The 26,983-nt window shown below is 42.5% G+C and overlaps 1 pseudogene; it reads right to left on the bottom strand.

Moving 5' to 3' along the window:
* Window positions 1-21,554: 21,554 nt before the first annotated feature.
* Window positions 21,555-25,654, bottom strand: LOC143596743 (early nodulin-like protein 20 pseudogene; annotated as a pseudogene).
* Window positions 25,655-26,983: the final 1,329 nt, after the last annotated feature.

The following is a 26,983-nucleotide window of genomic DNA, read 5'->3' as shown; positions in this document are numbered from 1 at the left end:
TAACAGATGATCTTTTGTGTTTGTTAGAATTGAGAGCAACGGTCAAAGGGGAGTCTGTTGGTGCATTTTGTGACCGTCGCTATGCAATTCTGATCAGCGGAAATGAAGTACGAAGTTAGAACAACTTTGTGACATCTGCCCCGATCCGACCCGACCCAGGTACCCGTTTCTCTTACCCGATCTCTTTCTTTTATGATTTAATATTTATTTATACTTATACTTTATTTTTAATAATAATAATATATTTTCCTTCCCGCCTCTTTCTCTCTCTTTCTTTCCGCCGTCCCGTCCCTCTTCCTTCTCTCTTTCCGCCTTCTTTTCCCTCTTGTCGCCGTCCCGCCCTTACGCCTTGTTTCCCTCTTTTTCTTCTAACTCTTTGCTTGTCCTTTGTTCCTTCCCGCCTAAGGTTGTCTGCGCAGCTCCACGCGCCAGACCCCTTAAAAGGAATCCTGCGTGAAGACCACCTGTTACAGCGTTACGCGAGACGAACTCTTCTCGCAGCGCGCTAAGAATTGTAATTCTTCTCGCAGCGCGCTAAGAACGGTAGTTCTTCCCGCGACGCGCTAAGGATTTGTAGTTCTTCTCGCAGCGCGCTAAGAATCGTAGTTCATCCCTCGACGCGCGAAGAATTATAGTTCTTCCCGCGGCGCGCTAGGAATTTTAGTTCCTCCCGCGGCGCGCTAAGAAATGTGATTCTTCCCGCGGCGCGCTTAGAAATGTAGTTCTTTCCGCGACGAGTTAAGGTTGGTTCTGTCTGCCTTCGCGCTCACGCTCTCTTGACCTTCTGTGTCTGCCTTCGCGCTCGAGCCTTCTCGCGCTAAACCCTTTGAGTCTTCTTCTGTTTAATCTAGCCGTTTGCTTTTGTGTTGTCTTATCTTTTGTGCTGTTGACCTAATCTGCTTTATGTCTGAAAAGCCACTTTTGGCGCAGCATGCGCACCAACCCCATTGGTTGGCAGAAAAAGTGACTGACATTATCTTTGGAGATCTGCTTTTTCCATGCTTTGACCAGTACCTTTATCTGATCCGCCCATGCCTTTTTACTGTTCCCTGTCAGCCTTTTTCTCTTTTTCCCTGCTGCCATATCTTTTGATATCTTTTGCTTTTGGAATCTTTTGCTTTTTGAGATCTTTTCCCCTTTTTTCTAGGGATTGTGTTCCCTAGGGTTTCCCTATAAATAATAATGTTATTTTCCTAACACATCACACACAAACACTTAATTTAACTTCCTCCTTGCTCTCTCTGCCGTCTTCCTCTCTGCCTCCGTCTTCCTCCCTGTTCTGCCCTGCTTTTCCGGTAATATATTATATATAATAATTTACTTATTAATTATGCTAACTTATAATCAAGACTTAAAACAAATCATTAAAACAATAATCTTGTTTATAGGTTAACTTGTGCATGTTTAAAGTTGGTTCTTGCTTTATCTTACACCGCATCGTTTATCATGTGAGTAATCTCGTACCTAATCCCTTTTTATTTTTAATGTTTTGGGATGTTCATGTGTTCGTACAAACTTAGAGTCTTAAACTTGTTTATGAACTTTAGTCGCGCAGTATCCCATGTGTTGAGGACGTTTACTTGGCTGTTATTTGTATGTGTGTATCATTAACCGCTTTGTTCGGCCTATTCCGCAGTTTTCATGGATCCATTAGATGAACACGGGAGACCTATCGTTTACGGTTTTCTTTGTTTACACTTGCACAGATGTTTTCTCGTTTTTGTGCTCAATTGGGAGCACGGATTGAACTATGAACTATGAGCTATGATCTATTTAGGCTTGATCACAATCTGATTGCACCCTTGTTAAACACCAGACATACACGTGTTGCGCGCAGAATTATTGTTATCTATGTATTGTATTAAACTTGATTTCTCACCAACACGCAAGTGTTTGACGTTTATTTTAACACATGTTCAGGTTTGCAGTAGCTGTTTTGGAGCTTGTGGACACGTAGGAAGTTTTCTTTATTTTGGGCCTAGATTAAAATGTATCAAGACAAGTTTTTGCTGTTCGAATATTATGATTTATAATATAATGATTTATGATGATTTATGTTATCTTGTTTACTTTGCGCGTGCGCGAATGAATGTATTTATTAAATATTGACACCCAATAGTGTCACGAGTAATGAAACAATATGTGGCGCCCCGATGTATAATCCGCCTTTGGTCGGGGTGTTACAGATTGGTATCAGAGCTCGTTGACTTTAGGATAGGTGGTTAGACGTAACGGCCTAGAATACCTAAGAGTCCCTTCTCGCGCATGAGAGAAATCTCATGTTTGCACGCTTATTGTTAATTACTCGTTATTTATGAATATGCTCGCGCTTGCGCAGTATATGATTTTATTGATTTTACTTACATACTCGTTTGTTGGATTTGAAAATCCGAAAAGTCATGGTGATACATGAATAGTTGATTTTCAATTTCCATTTACGATTATGTTCTGAGGTTGGAGACTTGAAAAGTCATGGTGATACATGAATTGTCAACCTCCAATACTCATTTTCTTGTATGTTTTATATTGAAGATTGAAAAGTCATGGTGATACATGAATCGTCAATCTCCAATACTCGTTTGCTCGTATATTTTAAATTGGGAATTCGGAAGGTCATGGTGATACATGAATTGTCGATTCCTGATTCGAATTTGTTGCCTTTATTAAGTCTGCATTTAGGGTCATTTATTTTACTTTAACTTTTGACAGTAACTGACTCCGTAAATCCAAGCTTTTTTTTGAGGCTATACTTTGCGCTAAAACCAAGATATTAACTAAAATTAAAACTTTTATAGAATGCCTCCGCTATCAGCTCGCCATCTCAAGAAGAAAGAAGCCGCGCGCAGACGTTCGCAGCAACGTTCCCAGGAAATGGCCGCCGCAATAGCCCAAGCTTTGAGCCAAAACAATACCAACACCTCTGGTTACAACATTAAGTCCTTTAACGCGGGTAACCCTCCAAAGTTCACAGGTCTTGAAGGAGCCACCGTGATGCTCCATTGGCTTGAGAAAATAGAAAACACTTTCCTCCACACCCAATGCCCCTCGGACAGACGAACCCTGTATGCTTCCAGTGTCCTGGAATATAGAGCGCTTACATGGTGGAATGGAGTAGCTAATGCGCGTGGCGCAGAAGCTGCTTCCAGCATGACATGGGAGAAATTCAAAGAAATTCTGACGCGAGAATTCTGCCCTCCCAACGAAGTTAAGCGCCTGGAGGAGGAATTCTGGAACTTGAAGCAATACAGGGGTGAAGCGCGCGAGTACGCGACGCGCTTCCATGAACTAAGTCTGCTTGTCCCTCACCTTGTTACCCCTTCCCGCCGAGCCATAGAGAAATTCCTTGGGGGTCTCCCCATGGAAATTCAAGATTCTGTATGGGCCAGAAACCCAGTTACCCTCTCTGACGCCATCGAGTTGGCCGCTGTGCTCAGCGACAACCATGTCAGAGCAGGAACCCTGTTCCTGCGGGGAACAGAAAAGACCAAACTCACCAAGACTGTTCCTGAACCAACAGAAACCAAACCAGAACCCTCAAACCGTAACAACCTCAAGCGCAGGCGCAAAGCCTATGCGCTTACCAACCCGCCCATTGTCCAGCAACCCATCTACCAACCTACAGTTTACACGCCTAACCCACTGTCAGCCTACCCAACACCTCCTGTAGTCCATAACTATGCCTTAACCAACCCCGCACTCCCTGCCCCGCCACTTAAGAAACCTTACACAGGAAATCAACCCTTTTGCCCAACCTGTAGACTTCACCACCCAACCCAAACCCCGTGTCGACAATGTAACCGATGTGGCCGTGTTGGTCACTCTGCCGAATACTGTAGAGTCCCTCTCGCCAACACAATTGCGCCAACACCACCAGTCTACCCGCAGAACCCACAACCAACCTACCAAAACCCACGACCCAGGTCGTGCTATAACTGCGGTGATCCCAGTCATTTCCGGAACGCGTGCCCCAGACTACAAGTTCAGATTACGCATGCGAATCCGGTGAACCAGATTTCGAACCAAGTGGCACGCGGACGAGCTTTTAACATAACCGCGCACCAAGCGCAAGCGAATAATGACGTAGTTAATGGTACATTTTTACTTAACGGATTTTATGCTTCTGTACTTTTTGATACTGGCGCCGATCGAAGTTTTATCTCTCGCGCCTTAGAGCAGAAGCTTGCGCGACCGCGCGATGACTTAAAGGAAGATTTTTCAGTTGAATTGGCTAATGGTGAAACTATTTTAATAAACTCTGTGATTAAAGATTGCACGCTTAACCTTAACGAAACCGATTTTCTGATCGACCTCATCCCCATGCCCCTTGGAAGCTTTGATGTTATCATTGGTATGGACTGGCTTACGCATAATCGCGCCGAAGTTATTTGCGCCAAGAAGATGATTCGCATACCTCGAGAAAATGGTGATCTTCATATCTACGGCGAGAAACCCTCCCGCGGTCTTAAACTTATGTCTTGCGCCGAAGCCCAAAGACTCATGCGGAAGAAGCGTATTGCATTTCTAGCCCATGTGGTTAAACCTGCTGAAGAAAAGAAGCTTCGCGATATCCCTGTTGTGCGCGATTTTCCTGAAGTTTTTCCTGATGATCTTCCTGGTATCCCTCCCGCTCGTGAAGTCGAGTTCCGTATTGATCTTGTCCCTGGTGCTTCCCCCGTAGCTAAATCTCCTTACCGTCTTGCGCCCGCTGAGATGCAAGAATTGGCAAGCCAACTTCAAGAGTTGACTGCTAAAGGATTCATTCGCCCTAGCTCTTCGCCCTGGGGTGCTCCGGTGTTGTTCGTTAAAAAGAAAGATGGATCGTTTCGCATGTGTATAGATTACCGCGAGTTGAACAAACTCACCATTAAAAACCGGTATCCCTTACCGCGTATTGACGACCTCTTTGATCAACTCCAAGGTGCCTCTTGTTTTTCCAAGATTGATCTCCGCTCTGGCTATCACCAGTTGCGCATCCGCGATGAAGATGTTCCGAAGACTGCTTTTCGAACTCGTTATGGCCACTTTGAATTCTTGGTCATGTCCTTCGGTTTAACCAACGCACCCGCCGTTTTCATGGATCTAATGAATCGGGTGTGTAGGCCTTTCTTGGATAAATTCGTGATTGTGTTTATCGATGATGTTCTGGTGTATTCTAAGACCAAGGCCGAGCATGAGCAACATCTTCGGTTGGTGTTGCAGAAGCTTAGAGCTGAGCAACTCTTTGCTAAGCTCTCCAAGTGTGAATTTTGGTCTGATGAAGTACAGTTTCTTGGCCATGTTGTGAACAAGATGGGTATTCATGTCGACCCATCCAAGATTGAAGCAATCAAGAACTGGATTACGCCATCTTCTCCTACCGAAATCCGTTCCTTTCTGGGCTTAGCTGGTTATTACCGGCGCTTCATTTCGAACTTCTCGAAGATCGCTTTGCCTTTAACAGCTCTAACGCACAAAGGTAAACCGTATATTTGGGGCTCGAAGCAAGAAGAAGCCTTTCTGACGCTCAAGCGTTTGTTGTGTGAAGCTCCTGTCCTTGCGCTACCTGAGGGTAATGATGATTTTGTCGTGTACTGCGATGCCTCCAACCAAGGTCTCGGTTGTGTTCTTATGCAACGAGGCAAGGTTATCGCTTACGCATCAAGGCAACTTAAGGTTCACGAAAAGAATTATACAACTCACGACCTCGAACTAGGTGCAGTTTTTTTTGCCTTGAAGATCTGGAGACACTACCTTTATGGTACTAAGTGTATCCTCTACACTGACCATAAAAGCCTTCAGCATATCTTTGATCAAAAGGAACTCAACATGAGGCAACACCGATGGAACGAACTCATCAGCGATTACGATTGTGAGATCCGGTATCATCCTGGTAAGGCTAATGTGGTAGCCGATGCGCTCAGCCGAAAACCCTGCCAGCTTAACTGTATCTTGCCGCGCACCCAGCTTCACTTCGCGCCGATTCAAAGCAACCTTGAATCGCGTATTCCTGACGCGCAGCGCGCATCCATCAGTAATGGTAACCTTCGCGCCGAGTTAGCGTGTGGCGCGGAAGCACACTTTGTCCCTAATCTGAGTGGAATTCTCTGCTATCTTAATCGCATCTGGATTCCCTATGATGAGAATCTTCGCGTTGATATCCTGAGTGAAGCACACAAATCTCGTTATTCCGTTCATCCTGGCGCTGATAAGATGTACAAGGATTTGCGCATTACTTATTGGTGGCCCGGTATGAAGAAGGATATTGCTGTGTTCGTAGCTAAATGCCTGACTTGTTCTAAGGTAAAAGCTGAACACCAACGCCCATCTGGTTTGCTCGAACAACCAGAAATTCCTACGTGGAAATGGGAAAGTATAGCAATGGACTTTATTACCAAGTTACCTTTGACAGCAAGCAAACATGATAGCATTTGGGTAATAGTGGATCGTTTGACCAAGTCTGCTCACTTTCTGCCCATTCGTGAAAACTACCGTGTTGAGCAACTCGCGCAGCTTTATGTCAAGGAAATTGTCTGCCGCCATGGTACTCCTTTGAGCATCATATCCGATCGCGATGGCCGTTTTATATCTCGCTTTTGGAAATCTCTCCAATCTGCGCTAGGAACTCGCTTGGACATGAGTACGGCATATCATCCTCAGACTGACGGTCAGTCTGAGCGAACTATTCAAACTCTTGAGGATATGCTCCGATCTTGTGTTCTTGATTTTGGAGGTAATTGGGATTCGCACCTGCCTTTGATCGAGTTCTCTTATAATAACAGCTATCATTCCAGTATCGGTATGGCCCCATTTGAAGCACTTTACGGTCGTAAGTGCCGCTCCCCGATTTGTTGGAGCGAAGTGGGAGAAGCTCAAATCACAGGACCCGAACTTGTTCAAGAGACAACCGATAAAATCGCCAAGATCCGTGATCATCTGCTGACTGCCAGAAGCCGACAGAAGAGTTACGCAGATCGTAGGCGGAAGCCTCTCGAATTTCAAGTTGGTGATCTTGTCCTCCTCAAAGTGTCGCCCTGGAAGGGTGTTGTCCGCTTTGGGAAGAAAGGTAAGCTTGCTCCTCGTTATGTTGGTCCATTCAAGATTCTCGCGCGTGTAGGAAAAGTTGCCTACAGACTTGACCTGCCGCCCGCGCTCAGTAATGTGCATCCAACGTTCCATGTATCCAATCTCAAGAAGTGTTTAGCTGACGAGAACCTTCACGTTCCACTTGATGAAGTTCAAGTTGATGAATCTATGCATTTCGTTGAGAAGCCTGTTGAGATTATGGATCGCGAGGTTAAGCAAACCAAGCGCAGTCGTATCCCTATCGTGAAAGTTCGCTGGGAGTCCAAGCGCGGAGCCGAGTTTACATGGGAAAGGGAAGATCAAATGAAGATCAAGTACCCGCACCTGTTCTCTGCGCAACCTACTTCGAGATAAATTTCGGGACGAAATTTCTTAAAGTAGGGGAGACTGTGACATCTGCCCCGATCCGACCCGACCCAGGTACCCGTTTCTCTGACCCGATCTCTTTCTTTTATGATTTAATATTTATTTATACTTATACTTTATTTTTAATAATAATAATATATTTTCCTTCCCGCCTCTTTCTCTCTCTTTCTTTCCGCCGTCCCGTCCCTCTTCCTTCTCTCTTTCCGCCTTCTTTTCCCTCTTGTCGCCGTCCCGCCCGTACGCCTTGTTTCCCTCTTTTTCTTCTAACTCTTTGCTTGTCCTTTGTTCCTTCCCGCCTAAGGTTGTCTGCGCAGCTCCACGCGCCAGACCCCTTACAAGGAATCCTGCGTGAAGACCACCTGTTACAGCGTTACGCGAGACGAACTCTTCTCGCAGCGCGCTAAGAATTGTAATTCTTCTCGCAGCGCGCTAAGAACGGTAGTTCTTCCCGCGACGCGCTAAGGATTTGTAGTTCTTCTCGCAGCGCACTAAGAATCGTAGTTCATCCCTCGACGCGAGAAGAATTATAGTTCTTCCCGCGGCGCGCTAGGAATTTTAGTTCCTCCCGCGGCGCGCTAAGAAATGTGATTCTTCCCGCGGCGCGCTTAGAAATGTAGTTCTTTCCGCGACGAGTTAAGGTTGGTTCTGTCTGCCTTCGCGCTCGCGCTCTCTTGATCTTCTGTGTCTGCCTTCGCGCTCGAGCCTTCTCGCGCTAAACCCTTTGAGTCTTCTTCTGTTTAATCTAGCCGTTTGCTTTTGTGTTGTCTTATCTTTTGTGCTGTTGACCTAATCTGCTTTATGTCTGAAAAGCCACTTTTGGCGCAGCATGCGCACCAACCCCATTGGTTGGCAGAAAAAGTGACTGACATTATCTTTGGAGATCTGCTTTTTCCATGCTTTGACCAGTACCTTTATCTGATCCGCCCATGCCTTTTTACTGTTCCCTGTCAGCCTTTTTCTCTTTTTCCCTGCTGCCATATCTTTTGATATCTTTTGCTTTTGGAATCTTTTGCTTTTTGAGATCTTTTCCCCTTTTTCTAGGGATTGTGTTCCCTAGGGTTTCCCTATAAATAATAATGTTATTTTCCTAACACATCACACACAAACACTTAATTTAACTTCCTCCTTGCTCTCTCTGCCGTCTTCCTCTCTGCCTCCGTCTTCCTCCCTGTTCTGCCCTGCTTTTCCGGTATTATATTATATATAATAATTTACTTATTAATTATGCTAACTTATAATCAAGACTTAAAACAAATCATTAAAACAATAATCTTGTTTATAGGTTAACTTGTGCTTGTTTAAAGTTGGTTCTTGCTTTATCTTACACCGCATCGTTTATCATGTGAGTAATCTCGTACCTAATCCCTTTTTATTTTTAATGTTTTGGGATGTTCATGTGTTCGTACAAACTTAGAGTCTTAAACTTGTTTATGAACTTTAGTCGCGCAGTATTCCATGTGTTGAGGACGTTTACTTGGCTGTTGTAACACCCCGACCAAAGGCGGATTATACATCGGGGCGCCACATATTGTTTCATTACTCGTGACACTATTTGGGTGTCAATATTTAATAAATACGTTCATTCGCGCACGCGCAAGGTAAACACAGATAACATAAATCAACATAAATCAATATATCATAAGGCAAAATATTCGAACAACAATAACTTGTTTTGATACATTTTAATCTAGGTCCAAAATAAAGAAAACTTCCTACGTGTCCACAAGCTCCAAAACAGCTACTGCAAACCTGAACATGTGTTAAAATAAACGTCAAACACTTGCGTGTTGGTGAGAAATCAAGTTTAATAGTTATTACATAGATAACAATAAATCTGCGCGCAACATGTGTATGTCTGGTTTTCAACAAGGGTGTAATCTGATCGGGACCAACTCTAAGATTCATAGACTGCCAGTGCTCACAATTGAGCTCACAAACAAGACAAACTGTGCATGTGCAAACAAAAGAGAAAATCATAAACGATAGTTCTCCCGTGTTCATCTAATGGTACCATGAGAACTGCGGAATAGACCGACAAGACGGTTAATGATCCACACATACAAATAAACAGCCAAGTCTACGTCCTCAACACATGGGATACTGCGCGACTAAAGTTCATAAACAGTTTAAGACTCTAAGTTTGTATGAACACATGAACATCCCAAAACATTAAAAATAAAAGGGATTAGGTACGAGATTACTCACTTGATAAACGATGCGGTGTAAGATAAAGCAAGAACCAACTTTAAACAAGCACAAGTTAACCTATAAATAAGATTATTGTTTTAATGATTTGTTTTAAGTCTCGATTACAAGTTAGCATAATTACTAAGTAAATTATTATATATAATATATATTACCGGAAAAGCAGGACAGAACAGGGAGGAAGACGGAGGCAGAGAGGGAGGCGGCAGAGAGAGCAAGGAGGACAGGAGAGATTAAGTGTTTTGTGTGTGTAGTGTTATGAAAATATTATTATTATTTATAGAGAAACCCTAGGGAACACAATCCCTAGAAAAGGGGAAAAAGATCTCAAAAAGCAAAAGATTCCAAAAGCAAAAGATATCAAAAGATATGGCAGCTGCAGGAAACAAGGAAAAGCTGACAGGGAACAGTAAACAGGCATGGGCGGGTCAGATAAAGGTACTGGTCAAGCATGGCAAAAGCAGATCTCACAAGATTATGTCAGTCACTTTTTCTGCCAACCAATGGGGTTGGTGCGCATGCTGCGCCAAAAGTGGCTTTTTAGACATAAAGCAGATTAGGTCAACAGCACAAAAGATAAGACAACACAAAAGCAAACGGCTAGATTAAACAGAAGAAAAGACTCAAGACATAGCGCGAGAAGGCTGGAGCGCGAAGGCAGACACAGAAGGTCAAGAGAGCGCGAGCGCGAAGGCAGACAGAACCAACCTTAACACGTCGCGGAAAGAACAATATTTCTAAGCGCGCCGCGGGAAGAATCACATTTCTTAGTGCGCCGCGGGAGGAACTAAAATTCCTAGCGCGCCGCGGGAAGAACTATAATTCTTCGCGCGTCGAGGGATGAACTACTATTCTTAGCGCGCTGCGAGAAGAACTACAAATCCTTAGCGCGTCGCGGGAAGAACTACCATTCTTAGCGCGCTGCGAGAAGAATTACAATTCTTAGCGCGCTGCGAGAAGAGTTCGTCTCGCGTATCGCTGTAACAGGTGGTCTTCACGCAGGCTTCCTTGTAAGGGGTCTGGCACGTGGAGCTGCGCAGACAACCTTAGGCGGGAAGGAACAAAGGACAAGCAAAGAGTTAGAAGAAAAAGAGGGAAACAAGGCGTAAGGGCGGGACGGCGACAAGAGGGAAAAGAAGGCGGAAAGAGAGAAGGAAGAGGGACGGGACGGCGGAAAGAAAGAGAGAGAAAGAGGCGGGAAGGAAAATATATTATTATTATTAAAAATAAAGTATAAGTATAAATAAATATTAAATCATAAAAGAAAGAGATCGGGTCAGAGAAACGGGTACCTGGGTCGGGTCGGATCAGGGCAGATGTTACAGTCTCCCCTACTTTAAGAAATTTCGTCCCGAAATTTATCTCGAAGTAGGTTGCGCAGAGAACAGGTGCGGGTACTTGATCTTCATCTGATCTTCCCTTTCCCATGTAAACTCGGCTCCGCGCTTGGACTCCCAGCGAACTTTCACGATGGGGATACGACTGCGCTTGGTTTGCTTTACCTCGCGATCCATAATCTCAACAGGCTTCTCAACGAAATGCATAGATTCATCAACTTGAACTTCATCAAGTGGAATGTGAAGGTTCTCGTCAGCTAAACACTTCTTGAGATTGGATACATGGAACGTTGGATGCACATTACTGAGCGCGGGCGGCAGGTCTAGTCTGTAGGCAACTTTTCCCACACGCGCGAGAATCTTAAATGGTCCAACATATCGAGGAGCAAGCTTACCTTTCTTCCCAAAGCGGACAACACCCTTCCAGGGCGACACTTTGAGGAGAACAAGATCACCAACTTGAAATTCGAGAGGCTTTCGCCTGCGATCTGCGTAACTCTTCTGTCGGCTTCTGGCAGTCAGCAGATGATCACGGATCTTGGCGATTTTATCGGTTGTCTCTTGAACAAGTTCGGGTCCTGTGATTTGAGCTTCTCCCACTTCGCTCCAACAAATCGGGGAGCGGCACTTACGACCGTAAAGTGCTTCAAATGGGGCCATACCGATACTGGAATGATAGCTGTTATTATAAGAGAACTCAATCAAAGGCAGGTGTGAATCCCAATTACCTCCAAAATCAAGAACACAAGATCGGAGCATATCCTCAAGAGTTTGAATAGTTCGCTCAGACTGTCCATCAGTCTGAGGATGATATGCAGTACTCATGTCCAAGCGAGTTCCTAACGCAGATTGGAGAGATTTCCAAAAGCGAGATATAAAACGGCCATCGCGATCGGATATGATGCTCAAAGGAGTACCATGGCGGCAGACAATTTCCTTGACATAAAGCTGCGCGAGATGCTCAACACGGTAGTTTTCACGAATGGGCAGAAAGTGAGCAGACTTAGTCAAACGATCCACTATTACCCAAATGCTATCATGTTTGCTTGCTGTCAAAGGTAACTTGGTAATAAAGTCCATCGCTATACCTTCCCATTTCCACGTAGGAATTTCTGGTTGTTCGAGCAAACCAGATGGGCGTTGGTGTTCAGCTTTTACTTTAGAACAAGTCAGGCATCTAGCTACGAACACAGCAATATCCTTCTTCATACCGGGCCACCAATAAGTTATGCGCAAATCCTTGTACATCTTATCAGCGCCGGGATGAATAGAATACCGAGATTTGTGCGCTTCACTCAGGATATCAGCGCGAAGACTCTCATCAAAGGGAATCCAGATGCGATTGAGATAGCAGAGAATTCCACTCAGATTAGGCACAAAATGTGCTTCCGCGCCACACGCTAACTCGGCGCGAAGGTTACCATTACTGATGGATGCGCGCTGCGCGTCACGAATACGCGATTCAAGGTTGCTTTGAATCGGCGCGAAGTGAAGCTGGGTGCGCGGCAAGATACAGTTAAGCTGGCAGGGTTTTCGGCTGAGCGCATCGGCTACCACATTAGCCTTACCAGCATGATACCGGATCTCACAATCGTAATCGCTGATGAGTTCGTTCCATCGGCGTTGCCTCATGTTAAGTTCCTTCTGATCAAAGATATACTGAAGGCTTTTATGGTCAGTGTAGAGGATACACTTAGTACCATAAAGGTAGTGTCTCCAGATTTTCAAGGCAAAAACAACTGCACCAAGTTCGAGATCGTGAGTCGTATAATTCTTTTCGTGAACCTTAAGTTGCCTTGATGCGTAAGCGATAACCTTGCCTCGTTGCATAAGAACACAACCGAGACCTTGGTTGGATGCATCGCAATACACGACAAAATCTTCATTACCCTCAGGTAGCGCAAGAACAGGAGCTTCACACAACAAACGCTTGAGCGTTAGAAAGGCTTCTTCTTGCTTCGAGCCCCAAATATACGGTTTACCTTTGTGCGTTAGAGCTGTTAAAGGCAAAGCGATCTTCGAGAAGTTCGAAATGAAGCGCCGGTAATAACCAGCTAAGCCCAAAAAGGAACGGATCTCGGTAGGAGAGGATGGCGTAATCCAGTTCTTGATTGCTTCAATTTTGGATGGGTCGACATGAATACCCATCTTGTTTACAACATGGCCAAGAAACTGTACTTCATCAGACCAGAATTCACACTTGGAAAGCTTAGCATAGAGTTGCTCAGCTCTAAGCTTCTGCAACACCAACCGAAGATGTTGCTCATGCTCGGCCTTGGTCTTAGAATACACCAGAACATCATCGATAAACACAATCACGAATTTATCCAAGAAAGGCCTACACACCCGATTCATTAGATCCATGAAAACGGCGGGTGCGTTGGTTAGATCGAAGGACATGACCAAGAATTCAAAATGGCCATAACGAGTTCGAAAAGCAGTCTTCGGAACATCTTCATCGCGGATGCGCAACTAGTGATAGCCAGAGCGGAGATCGATCTTCGAGAAACAAGAGGCACCTTGGAGTTGATCGAAGAGGTCGTCAATACGCGGTAAGGGATACCGGTTTTTAATGGTGAGTTTGTTCAACTCGCGGTAATCTATACACATGCGAAACGATCCATCTTTCTTTTTAACGAACAACACCGGAGCACCCCAGGGCGAAGAGCTAGGGCGAATGAATCCTTTAGCAGTCAACTCTTGAAGTTGGCTTGCCAATTCTTGCATCTCAGTGGGTGCAAGACGATAAGGAGATTTGGCTACGGGGGAAGCACCAGGGACAAGATCAATACGGAACTCGACTTCACGAGCGGGAGGGATACCAGGAAGATCATCAGGAAAAACTTCAGGGAAATCACGCACAACAGGGACATCGCGAAGCTTTAACTTTTCTTCAGCAGGTTTAACCACATGGGCTAGAAATGCAATACACTTCTTCCGCATGAGTCTTTGGGCTTCGGCGCAAGACATAAGCTTAAGACCGCGGGAGGGTTTCTCGCCGTAGATATGAAGATCACCATTTTCTCGAGGTATGCGAATCATCTTCTTGGCGCAAATAACTTCGGCGCGATTATGCGAAAGCCAGTCCATACCAATGATAACATCAAAACTTCCAAGAGGCATGGGGATGAGGTCGATCAGAAAATCGTTTTCGTTAAGGTTAAGCGTGCAATCTTTAATCACAGAGTTAATTAAAACAGTTTCGCCGTTAGCCAATTCAACTGAAAAATTCTCTTTTAAGTCATCGCGCGGTCGCGCAAGCTTCTGCTCGAAGGCGCGAGAGATAAAACTTCGATCGGCGCCAGTATCAAAAAGTACAGAAGCATAAAATCCGTTAAGCAAAAATGTACCATTAACTACGTCATTATTCGCTTGCGCTTGGTGCGCGGTTATGTTAAAAGCTCGTCCGTGTGCCACTTGGTTCGAAATCTGGTTCACCGGATTCGCTTGTGTGATTTGCACTTGTAGTCTCGGGCACGCGTTCCGGAAATGACTGGGATCACCGCAGTTATAGCACGACCTGGGTCGTGGGTTTTGGTAGGTTGGTTGTGGGTTCTGCGGGTAGACTGGTGGTGTTGGCGCAATTGGATTGGCGGGAAGAACTCTACAGTTTTCTGCAAGGTGACCAGCGCGGCCACATCGGTTACAAAGTCGACATGGGACTTGAGGTGGGTGGTGGAGTCTACAGGTTGGGCAAAAGGGGTGGTTTCCTGTGTAAGGTTTCTTAGTTGGCGGGGCAGGGAGTGCTGGATTGGTTAAGGCATAGTTGTGGACTACAGGAGGTGTTGGGTAGGCTGTCAGTGGGGTAGGCGTGTAAACTGGAGGTTGGTAGATGGGTTGCTGGACAATGGGCGGGTTGGTAAGCGCATAGGCCTTGCGCCTGCGCTTGAGGTTGTTACGGTTTGAGGGTTCAGGTTTGGTTTCTGTTGGTTCAGGGGCAGTCTTGGTGAGTTTGGTCTTTTCTGTTCCCCGCAGGAACAGGGTTCCTGCTCTGACATGGTTGTCGCTGAGCACAGCGGCCAACTCGATGGCGTCAGAGAGGGTTACTGGGTTTCTGGCCCATACAGAATCTTGAATTTCCATGGGGAGACCCCCAAGGAATTTCTCTATGGCTCGGCGGGAAGGGGTAACAAGGTGAGGGACAAGCAGGCTTAGTTCATGGAAGCGCGTCGCGTACTCGCGCGCTTCACCGCTGTATTGCTTCAAGTTCCAAAATTCTTCCTCCAGGCGCTTAACTTCGTTGGGAGGGCAGAATTCTCGCGTCAGAATTTCCTTGAATTCCTCCCAGAGCATGCTAGAAGCAGTTTCTGCGCCACGCGCATGAGCTACTCCATTCCACCATGTAAGCGCTCTAGATTCCAGGACACTGGAAGCATATAGGGTTCGTCTGTCTGAGGGGCATTGGGTGTGGAGGAAAGTGTTTTCTATTTTCTCAAGCCACTGGAGCATCACGGTGGCTCCTTCAAGACCTGTGAACTTTGGAGGGTTACCCGCGTTAAAGAACTTAATGTTGTAACCAGAGGTGTTGGTATTGTTTTGGCTCAAAGCTTGGGCTATTGCGGCGGCCATTTCCTGGGAACGTTGCTGCGAACGTCTGCGCGCGGCTTCTTTCTTCTTGAGATGGCGACGAGATAGCGGAGGCATTCTATAAAAATTTTAATTTTAGTTAATATCTTGGTTTTAGCGCAAAGTATAACTTCGAAAAGCTTGGTTTCACGGAGTCAGTTACTGTCAAAAGTTAAAATAAAATAAATGATCCTAAATGCAGACTTAATAAAAGTAACAAATTCGAATCAAGAATCGACAATTCATGTATCACCATGACTTTCCGAATTCCCAATTTAAAATATACGAGCAAACGAGTATTGGAGATTGACGATTCATGTATCACCATGACTTTTCAATCCTCAATATAAAATATACAAGAAAATGAGTATTGGAGGTTGACAATTCATGTATCACCATGACTTTTCAAGTCTCCAACCTCAGAACATAATCGTAAATGGAAGTTGGAAATCAACTATTCATGTATCACCATGACTTTTCGGATTTTCAAATCCAACAAACGAATATGTAAGTAAAATCAATAAAAATCGAAATTTAACAAAAATCGAAATATCGCGAAATAAAACATAAAATCATATACTGCGCAAGCGCGAGCATATTCATAAATAACGAGTAATTAACAATAAGCGCGCAAACATGAGATTTCTCTCATGCGCGAGAAGGGACTCTTAGGTATTCTAGGCCGTTACATCTAACCACCTATCCTAAAGTCAACGAGCTCTGATACCAATCTGTAACACCCCGACCAAAGGCGGATTATACATCGGGGCGCCACATATTGTTTCATTACTCGTGACACTATTTGGGTGTCAATATTTAATAAATACGTTCATTCGCGCACGCGCAAGGTAAACACAGATAACATAAATCAACATAAATCAATATATCATAAGGCAAAATATTCGAACAACAATAACTTGTTTTGATACATTTTAATCTAGGTCCAAAATAAAGAAAACTTCCTACGTGTCCACAAGCTCCAAAACAGCTACTGCAAACCTGAACATGTGTTAAAATAAACGTCAAACACTTGCGTGTTGGTGAGAAATCAAGTTTAATAGTTATTACATAGATAACAATAAATCTGCGCGCAACATGTGTATGTCTAGTTTTCAACAAGGGTGTAATCTGATCGGGACCAACTCTAAGATTCATAGACTGCCAGTGCTCACAATTGAGCTCACAAACAAGACAAACTGTGCATGTGCAAACAAAAGAGAAAATCATAAACGATAGTTCTCCCGTGTTCATCTAATGGTACCATGAGAACTGCGGAATAGACCGACAAGACGGTTAATGATCCACACATACAAATAAACAGCCAAGTCTACGTCCTCAACACATGGGATACTGCGCGACTAAAGTTCATAAACAGTTTAAGACTCTAAGTTTGTATGAACACATGAACATCCCAAAACATTAAAAATAAAAGGGATTAGGTACGAGATTACTCACTTGATAAACGATGCGGTGTAAGATAAAGCAAGAACCAACTTTAAACAAGCACAAGTTAACCTATAAATAAGATTATTGTTTTAATGATTTGTTTTAAGTCTCGATTACAAGTTAGCATAATTACTAAGTAAATTATTATATATAATATATATTACCGGAAAAGCAGGACAGAACAGGGAGGAAGACGGAGGCAGAGAGGGAGGCGGCAGAGAGAGCAAGGAGGACAGGAGAGATTAAGTGTTTTGTGTGTGTAGTGTTATGAAAATATTATTATTATTTATAGAGAAACCCTAGGGAACACAATCCCTAGAAAAGGGGAAAAAGATCTCAAAAAGCAAAAGATTCCAAAAGCAAAAGATATCAAAAGATATGGCAGCTGCAGGAAACAAGGAAAAGCTGACAGGGAACAGTAAACAGGCATGGGCGGGTCAGATAAAGGTACTGGTCAAGCATGGCAAAAGCAGATCTCACAAGATTATGTCAGTCACTTTTTCTGCCAACCAATGGGGTTGGTGCGCATGCTGCGCCAAAAGTGGCTTTTTAGACATAAAGCAGATTAGGTCAACAGCACAAAAGATAAGACAACACAAAAGCAAACGGCTAGATTAAACAGAAGAAAAGACTCAAGACATAGCGCGAGAAGGCTGGAGCGCGAAGGCAGACACAGAAGGTCAAGAGAGCGCGAGCGCGAAGGCAGACAGAACCAACCTTAACACGTCGCGGAAAGAACAATATTTCTAAGCGCGCCGCGGGAAGAATCACATTTCTTAGTGCGCCGCGGGAGGAACTAAAATTCCTAGCGCGCCGCGGGAAGAACTATAATTCTTCGCGCGTCGAGGGATGAACTACTATTCTTAGCGCGCTGCGAGAAGAACTACAAATCCTTAGCGCGTCGCGGGAAGAACTACCGTTCTTAGCGCGCTGCGAGAAGAATTACAATTCTTAGCGCGCTGCGAGAAGAGTTCGTCTCGCGTATCGCTGTAACAGGTGGTCTTCACGCAGGCTTCCTTGTAAGGGGTCTGGCACGTGGAGCTGCGCAGACAACCTTAGGCGGGAAGGAACAAAGGACAAGCAAAGAGTTAGAAGAAAAAGAGGGAAACAAGGCGTAAGGGCGGGACGGCGACAAGAGGGAAAAGAAGGCGGAAAGAGAGAAGGAAGAGGGACGGGACGGCGGAAAGAAAGAGAGAGAAAGAGGCGGGAAGGAAAATATATTATTATTATTAAAAATAAAGTATAAGTATAAATAAATATTAAATCATAAAAGAAAGAGATCGGGTCAGAGAAACGGGTACCTGGGTCGGGTCGGATCAGGGCAGATGTTACAGCTGTTATTTGTATGTGTGTATCATTAACCGCTTTGTTCGGCCTATTCCGCAGTTTTCATGGATCCATTAGATGAACACGGGAGACCTATCGTTTACGGTTTTCTTTGTTTACACTTGCACAGATGTTTTCTCGTTTTTGTGCTCAATTGGGAGCATGGATTGAACTATGAACTATGAGCTATGATCTATTTAGGCTTGATCACAATCTGATTGCACCCTTGTTAAACACCAGACATACACGTGTTGCGCGCAGAATTATTGTTATCTATGTATTGTATTAAACTTGATTTCTCACCAACACGCAAGTGTTTGACGTTTATTTTAACACATGTTCAGGTTTGCAGTAGCTGCTTTGGAGCTTGTGGACACGTAGGAAGTTTTCTTTATTTTGGGCCTAGATTAAAATGTATCAAGACAAGTTTTTGCTGTTCGAATATTATGATTTATAATATAATGATTTATGATGATTTATGTTATCTTGTTTACTTTGCGCGTGCGCGAATGAATGTATTTATTAAATATTGACACCCAATAGTGTCACGAGTAATGAAACAATATGTGGCGCCCCGATGTATAATCCGCCTTTGGTCGGGGTGTTACAAACTTCACCATAGGCGAAGTTATAACAACTTCGCCATAGGCGAAGTTGTAACAACTTCTGCCATAGGCGAAGTTAGAACAACTTCGCCTTAGGCGAAGTTATAACAACTTCGCCTGCTGGCCCAAGCCCAAGCCTGCGAAGTTGTTTTGTCTATATATATGTGTGTCTTGTTTAGGTTTGAGTATCCAGAAAATTAGAGTATTGTGTGTTCAGTTCAAGTAGCTAGAGAGAAACAGAGAGGCAGAGTCGTGTGGGACGGCCCGAGGTAGAGCTCACCTCGGGTCGGCCGTGTCTTTGTTTTCGTGTTTGGTATGTAACGAGTTATGATTATTATATAAAAGATCTGCAGATTCGTTTATCCAGTTCTTGTGTTTGTTCGTGTGTTTGTATGTGTGTAATCGTGTTCTTCGTCTTCTACACCACCTAGACCTCGTGCGGATCTCGTATCGATCAGCGACGCCCCGCGGGAACCTGCAAGTGGTATCAAAGCCTTAGGCTCTTATGCTATGGTTCGAGATCTGCGTTTTGGTGTTTCTGGCACGTTTCTGATGCGTTTTTGGCCGAACAGCCGCTGCAGGCGAAGTTATGGGGTTCAGGCGAAGTTGTCGCTTAAATTTTAGGGTTTAGGCAAAGTTATGGACAGGCGAAGTTATGGACATGCGAAGTTAAGGAGGGGCAAAGTTGACTTTTAGGCGAAGTTAAAAAAAAAAAACTTAAAAAAAAAAATGTTTGGAGTTTTCGTCTGTATGGCCAGGTGTACACGATTATTGTGAGACCGAAGACGTTGTTCCGTCAACGAGTGAAACTTGTTATCTCTTGGTCTTACGTGTGAACAAATACGTGTCAACTCTGGATATGGAGTTGAGGTTGTGAATGGGATATTGATTGAAACTGGATATTGACACATATTTGGGTGTTTGTGGGCAATGAAATAGTTGTTGTTCGAGGTTGACCAACTGAAGAAAGTCAAATTGAACTGAAGGTTTTTGTCATTACTGGATTGCGGTCAGAGCATATTATTTATGTTATTTTCAAGGCGTTCGAGAATTGGATCCTGAACGATGCTTATTTATTAATGTGAAAATTCTGGAACAAGTTGGATTTAATCGGGAATTAAAGTGTTTATGTTCTTGATCGTTATCCCTGGTGATTGAAGATGCTTCGGATTAATTAATGGTCATGTGTGTTAGATTCTGTCAATGTGGTTTTGTGATGAAATTGATCACTTAATGTTGAGTAGTTGAAGATTAAACCTTATCGTATGCCGACGTGTTGGTGAAGTTGTGGAGGGAGCCCAACTTCACGTGTTGGTGAAGTTAGAAGAACTTCACGTGTTGGTGAAGTCAGAAGGACTCACATGATTGGTTGAGATGATCAATTAGGCACGGGGATGCATGCATTTCAAAGACCTCAATTTATATAGTCGGAGAAGCTTACACTGAAGGGGAGATCTGATATGGAAGACGCTGGGTGATTGGTAGATTTGTGAAGCTACAAGACAGTTTCAGACACGGCTGATTGAAGAGCAAACAGAAGATCATCAGTTAAGAAGGAGTCTGTTGGTGCATGTTTTGTAACAGATGATCTTTTGTGTTTGTTAGAATTGAGAGCAACGGTCAAAGGGGAGTCTGTTGGTGCATTTTGTGACCGTCGCTATGCAATTCTGATCAGCGGAAACGAAGTACGAAGTTAGAACAACTTCACCATAGGCGAAGTTATAACAACTTCGCCTACTGGCCCAAGCCCAAGCCTGCGAAGTTGTTTTGTCTATATATATGTGTGTCTTGTTTAGGTTTGAGTATCCAGAAAATTAGAGTATTGTGTGTTCAGTTCAAGTAGCTAGAGAGAAACAGAGAGGCAGAGTCGTGTGGGACGGCCCGAGGTAGAGCTCACTTCGGGTCGGCCGTGTCTTTGTTTTCGTGTTTGGTATGTAACGAGTTATGATTATTATATAAAAGATCTGCAGATTCGTTTATCCCGTTCTTGTGTTTGTTCGTGTGTTTGTATGTGTGTAATTGTGTTCTTCGTCTTCTACACCATTAAACGAGTCTAGGAGGATTCCGCACTCCTAGACCTCGTGCGGATCTCGTATCGATCAGCGACGCCCCGCGGGAACCTACACCACCACATGATGGCACATGGGTCAGGTGAAATACCTTGGTCAGAGAATAATCAATAAAAAAGCACCAGGTGTCCTAAGTACACGTGGCGCGAAGCAATAGGAGGAGGCCAAAAAGGCCCTAATTGGGTCTGAGCCAAATCATTGGAAACCCTAATACTATAAATACCACACCACCTCCACAGTTGGAGGCAAGCAGGAAAATATACTCTAAGTCCTTTACTCATTTTCACATCCTGATTATCTTCTCCTACAATACCTGATTCTCACACCGGAGGGTTACCCCAAAGAGGACCCCTCTGTCCCTTTCTGAGGGGTAAGCTCACTGTGCTGTTCGTTTTGTAGGTGGAAGAACTCGTATCTCGGAAAATCATTGGTGATATAGCACACTCGTACCCGAGGAACGTTGATAGTATACAAGTAAGTCGATACACGCTTCTTCACAATTCATACTATAATCAATTTCCAGATTAATGTTGTAACTAATCATAATCAACCCACTTTAATTCCTCACCAATTTAACGGAAAATAGCCCATACTGTGACGACCATCAATAACATGATCAGCTGATTGATTCCAGTTACCGCATAACCACCACTTGTCATCGCCGGAAACGGTTGAGGAGCCGGAACTAATTCAACCACATTCACAGCCACTTTCATTCCGTTATAACAGTAACCACCACTTGCAAGGAAATAATATGGCTTAGGTTGAGTAAGCTCAAACACATCACGTCCAGCGCCTCGTGTGATGTTGAAGATGAATCCTTGATCAGTACAGTTTCCGTAACTCGTTTCGTTCACCTCCAACACATTGAACATATGCTTGTCGTACACGAAATCTGCATAAAATCAGAAACGCAAAGTAAATGTACAAATAAATTAGAAATCTAAATTATAACTAAACCGAAAAACGCTACTTGATCGATGATTGCTTAAATGTGATTGCGGATCTGACTAAGTAACTTGTTTTGTTTTTTAATAAAAGTTGTTCATCTCATTTAAATACACTTATATAACACAAATTTATTTAATTGTGATTTGGTAGTTTATATCACACAACGGAAAACACGCACGCAAATATATGATGAGAGCGAGTATAAATAGCCGCGAAACGATTACGGCAGAGGTTAGCAGGGGCAATTTCGGAAATATAAAATATATCTGTGTAATTATGGGCCAGGGGCACAAGTCAGCGAATAACGGAATAACAGATTTTACCCACATGCCGTTTGGTGCCACCATTTTTGTGTGAGGTCTTGACGACCGTACACTTTATTTTTATGTGACCACCATTTTTTTAAAGTATATATACGAGGATACAACTATACGAATTATTCAAATTATAAAAGTATTAATGTGGGTTGAATTATAACTTGGAGATTAGTTTTTTTATGAATGATAAGAAATAATTTTGTCCATTCATTTTATACTTGAATGGTCGAGACTAGATTAGAAATAAAATCAGGTGTAAAACAATGGTAAGGGCATAATAGATATAACACATTTGTTGACTTTCTCTCTTCAAATGCAAGCCGCACGTCAAATTCCCTCATTATTTTAAAACATTAATAACTTTTTTATACGACATTTTTTAAAAAACAATTTCACCTTAATAGCGAGTGTTTTGTTATCTTTTATATGAGTACCATATTGCTATATAAAATAAAAAAAATCGTGTGTTTTTTACAAATTGTGTTTTACAAAAATTGTGTTTTATAAAATTGTGTTATACAACTGTATTTTATTTTTTCATAGTGTTTTTTGCATTGTGTTATTTAATTGTGTTTTTGTCATTGTATTTTTATTCTCATAGTGTTTTTTCCATTGTGTTTTTTTCGTTTTGTTTTTTCATAGTGTTTTCCATTGTGTTTTATTTTCCGGCGAAATTTCCAAAGACTTTTCCGGCAAGGTGGTGGCGGTGGGTGGAGGTGGGCGGTGGTGGTTGTAGAAGATGAGTGAAAATTTATGTGGGTTTTTAAGATTAATTAAGTATGTTTTTGAAATTAAATTATGTGGGTTTCAATATTAAGGTAGTTGACTAAAATATCCTTCTTTATAGCCTTTTTGGAAAAATCAAACTTCTTATTTGAACCTTTCTCGTATTAATGTTTATATATTGCATTACTCTAGAACTTTAACAGTAAGGATTGGCGGGGTCTATTACCCGGAACACTTACACACAACAATCCAAAATGAGAGCTAGGGGCGTGTACCCAACCAAGTTCCCATACCCGTGTGTCTTCTTGTGTTGTTCGTCCTTATTTCTCTCTGAGTTCCACAATCCCAAAAGCTTGCATGTTGACTCTACTCGAGAAACCAGGGTTAGTGGGTGCTTGTAAGCTGGCATTGGTGTTGTGTAAAGTTACCCGCCCAAACCATGACGCTGAAGTAAAATAAAATCACAAATTAAATTCCATTCTTATTAATTTTTCTTGTATAACTTATAAATAAAGTTATTTTAAATTCAATTAATAAGGTGTTCGAATGGTGAATAAACGATATTAGCATTGGATTCAAAATGATTTCTATAGAATTCACTCGACTAGGAATTTAATCATCAAAATTTCTTTCACTCCGTAAAGAAATTTAACTAAAAATACTAGGAATTCATAATCCTTCGCTCTGGCACCGTTGTGACCACAACGTCCCAAATTTGGGTAAAATATATTTGTTTGGGAATATTTAAAGTCTATTCATTGTGTTGAAATTTGGACCAAAATGTCATAAACATCACGTATTTGAAGCTGAAAATGTAATTATAAGTTTTGCAATCAAAGTCTAATTAGATGTACTAGGAGTACCATTTGTGTATATCCTAAAATTAGAAATAAACATGAAATATCAAATTGGAAGCAACGTATCTTTGGAGTTTGGAGGGGATCCCAAAAGCAAAACGTGTTTGTGTCGAAGAAGAAGAAGAAGAAGAAGAAGAAGAAGAAGAAGAAGAAGAAGAAGAAGAAGAAGAAGAAGAAGAAGAAGAAGAAGAAGAAGAAGAAGAAGATCTTCATCAATGGAGTGATGGACTAGGTTCCAAATCAGTTTGAATACTACCCGTTTCAAAGAGATAACATAATTAAAACCTCCTTGGTATATTCCTAAGGCCATGGGATATAAATTAACACTCTTTAATTATATGTAGGCACCATATCACCTACTTTACCTCATTTCACTCCAACTCTACCTAAAAATTAACACGGTTAGTCAAATGGATGAACATGGCATTCAACTTAATCTCGACTCGTGTCGTTAACATTTTACATTCATAAAACTCGATTTTCAGTTATATTCATCTACCCAACACAATCACACCCATAAATCACTTTAGAAGTTTTTGGTCAAACTATGACAAAGAAGCACAAACATATTCAAAACCAAATGAAAACGCTAGCTCCCTAGTTAACAATCTCACTTGCTATTTGTCACCAAACAGGGAGTAGCATGCCCCATATGGCGGCAATAGTGACGACAACAGGGATCACGAGCTGGCTTCCGAGCACAGGGAACCTTGTAGTTGAAGAGTGACTCCTTGAAGGGACGGCTCGTGGTGGTTGTGGTAAAGGAGTGAGATGTAGCGTTGGCGATGGTAAAGGAGCATGATTTACAGGCGGTGGTGAAGAAGCAAGATTTACCGGCAACGGTGAAGGAGATAGATTTACGAGTGGGAGTGGTGGTGGTGGTAAAGGAGTGAGATGTACTTTGAATTTCATGCCACCATTGCAAGACCCTTTGCTACTAATGAAGTAGCGGTGGGTAACATTGAGTCGCACTAAATCTCTTCCGTATCCTGCTGTGTAATTGTGAACCGGATGATCCGCATTGCATGTTTCAAAGTTGGTCTTGTTCACTTCAATTACAGCGTCTTGGTTTCTGTCATACACGAAAACTGCATGGAGAAAATTTTCGATCAATTACATGTATAGTTCATATAACATGCTCTCTATTTTCTGTTGCGTCTCAAATGGCCGTCTGGATTCCAAATAGAGGTCGGACAACCGTTTTGACAAAAAGAAAAGAAAAATTAAACCAATACTTTTCTGACTAAACATCTTTTCTGACCAATAATTTTTAAACCAATACTTTTACATGTTTGACTTTCTTGGTCAAATCAGTTATGGACGTCTATTTGATAGTGTGCAATCAAATGGGTGTAGGTCTAGCATGGCATGACCATGTTGTAATCCAAGAAGCAAAATAGTAGATCTTTGAGAGATGATACTTACATAGCCAGTCTCCGAGGATGAATGTTTGGTTTTCAACACAAAGAGTGTAGTTGACGTCGGAACTCCATCCCAGTACATTTCCTCCCACGATGAACCGCTTGGCGGAGACTTCCGGTAACATCATTATTAATGTGGTGCAGAATGCCAAAGCCACCGCAGTACTGCTGCCGTTGCTCCGCCCCATTGGAGTGTGAAATTAATCGGCTAGCAAATATCCAGCAATGCTATGATCGGCTTCATTTTAATATAACAGGAAAGTCAACGCATGGGTGGCCTTGGCTGCCGTTGATTTTCGTTTTTAAGTTGTAATTTTTTTTACTATTTGTTTAAACATTGACCGACTACTTCATATAATTCTTTAGTCTCACGTTCACGCATTTCTCTTGTTCTGCATGAAGACCACCATTGTCAAATACAACATTCTCTTTCATTTGTTTGTGAAAGATCAATCATGCATGTATGTATATCAACATACTTATATGTTTAGAACGTTGTGAGAAATATTAATTTGTTCATTAATTCTATAATTCTGATTCACAATTTTACATATTTGATTATGTTGATAAAGTTGGTTGAATACTAAAATGTCTATGCTGTTTCGAAATGAAGTGTGAATTTCGTACATGATACAAGAGTAGGACATGTGCCTAACATAAAATTTAGAAATTGACAAGCTTATCATAGTTGACAAACAATTTAGAAAAGGAATATTTGTTTTAAATAATCCAAATATGTCATATTGACAAATAACAAGCCTAACTTCAAACTTGGTTAGTGGCGGTCCCAACTAAAGGGGTATAAGTTGTTTTAAATAGACCACAACTAACGGAGGTTAACTCGTTAGTGATTTGCTGACATGGCATGCCCGGTGTAAAAAACATATATGTGGCATGATTACGTGGCAGGTAGCCTAAAATAAGTTTTCCAATGAATCAGTCTTCTTCTTCTTCGATTATAACCCTAGAAGCACCTTCAATTTTATTTCAAAAATTCGACCTTATTGACTACAATTTGCGTTTAAGATATTCGGGCTATTGATAAGGAAGAAAAAACGAGTTGAATGACATTATTAAAGTGGAATCGTATTCGATATGTGACTTGCGTTCACCATAATATAGAATCAGCGACGGCGATGGCTTCTATTTATCAAGGGGAACCGATTTAGAGTGAGAGCAGGGTATGGATTCTTCTAAAATTAGGGTTCCAATTTACATGTTGGATTATGTATACTTGTAACTTCATATCTATACTTGATTTGTTTTAATTGTCTAATTGAGGGCTTTTGGTTGTTGATGACAGCGGTTTTAATTACTGAAGTTGATGGCGGAAGTGTTATGTGGTGGTGGTGGTTATGTGATGGTGGGTTATGGCTGGAGACAGCATGTAGTGGTAGGAGATGGTTGTAGTAGTGGATGATGTTAGAAGGATAAATGGAGGGTGCTTCTAGGGTTATAATTGGAGACGAAGACTGATTCATTTGAAAACTTATTTTAGGTTACCTGCCACGTAATCATGTGAGGCATATAATTTTTGACACCTATTTTTTGAACCTAGGCGTGCAACGTCAGCAAGTCACTGACGGAGTTATCCTTTGTAAGTCACGGTCCGTTTAAAAGTAATACCTATTTAGTCGGGACCGTCATAAGCCAAGTTTGAAGTTATGACTGTTATTTGCCGATAGAGTATAGTTGAGATTATTTAAAACTAATATTCCTTTAGAAATAC

Source organism: Bidens hawaiensis, unplaced genomic scaffold (assembly GCF_021521415.1).
Source record: "Bidens hawaiensis isolate Kalapana, Puna unplaced genomic scaffold, B.hawaiensis_p1.1 tig00001721_1, whole genome shotgun sequence".
Taxonomy (NCBI): Eukaryota; Viridiplantae; Streptophyta; class Magnoliopsida; order Asterales; family Asteraceae; genus Bidens; species Bidens hawaiensis.
The sequence above is the reverse complement of the archived record's forward strand: the minus strand, read 5'-3'. Positions and strand labels throughout refer to the sequence as shown.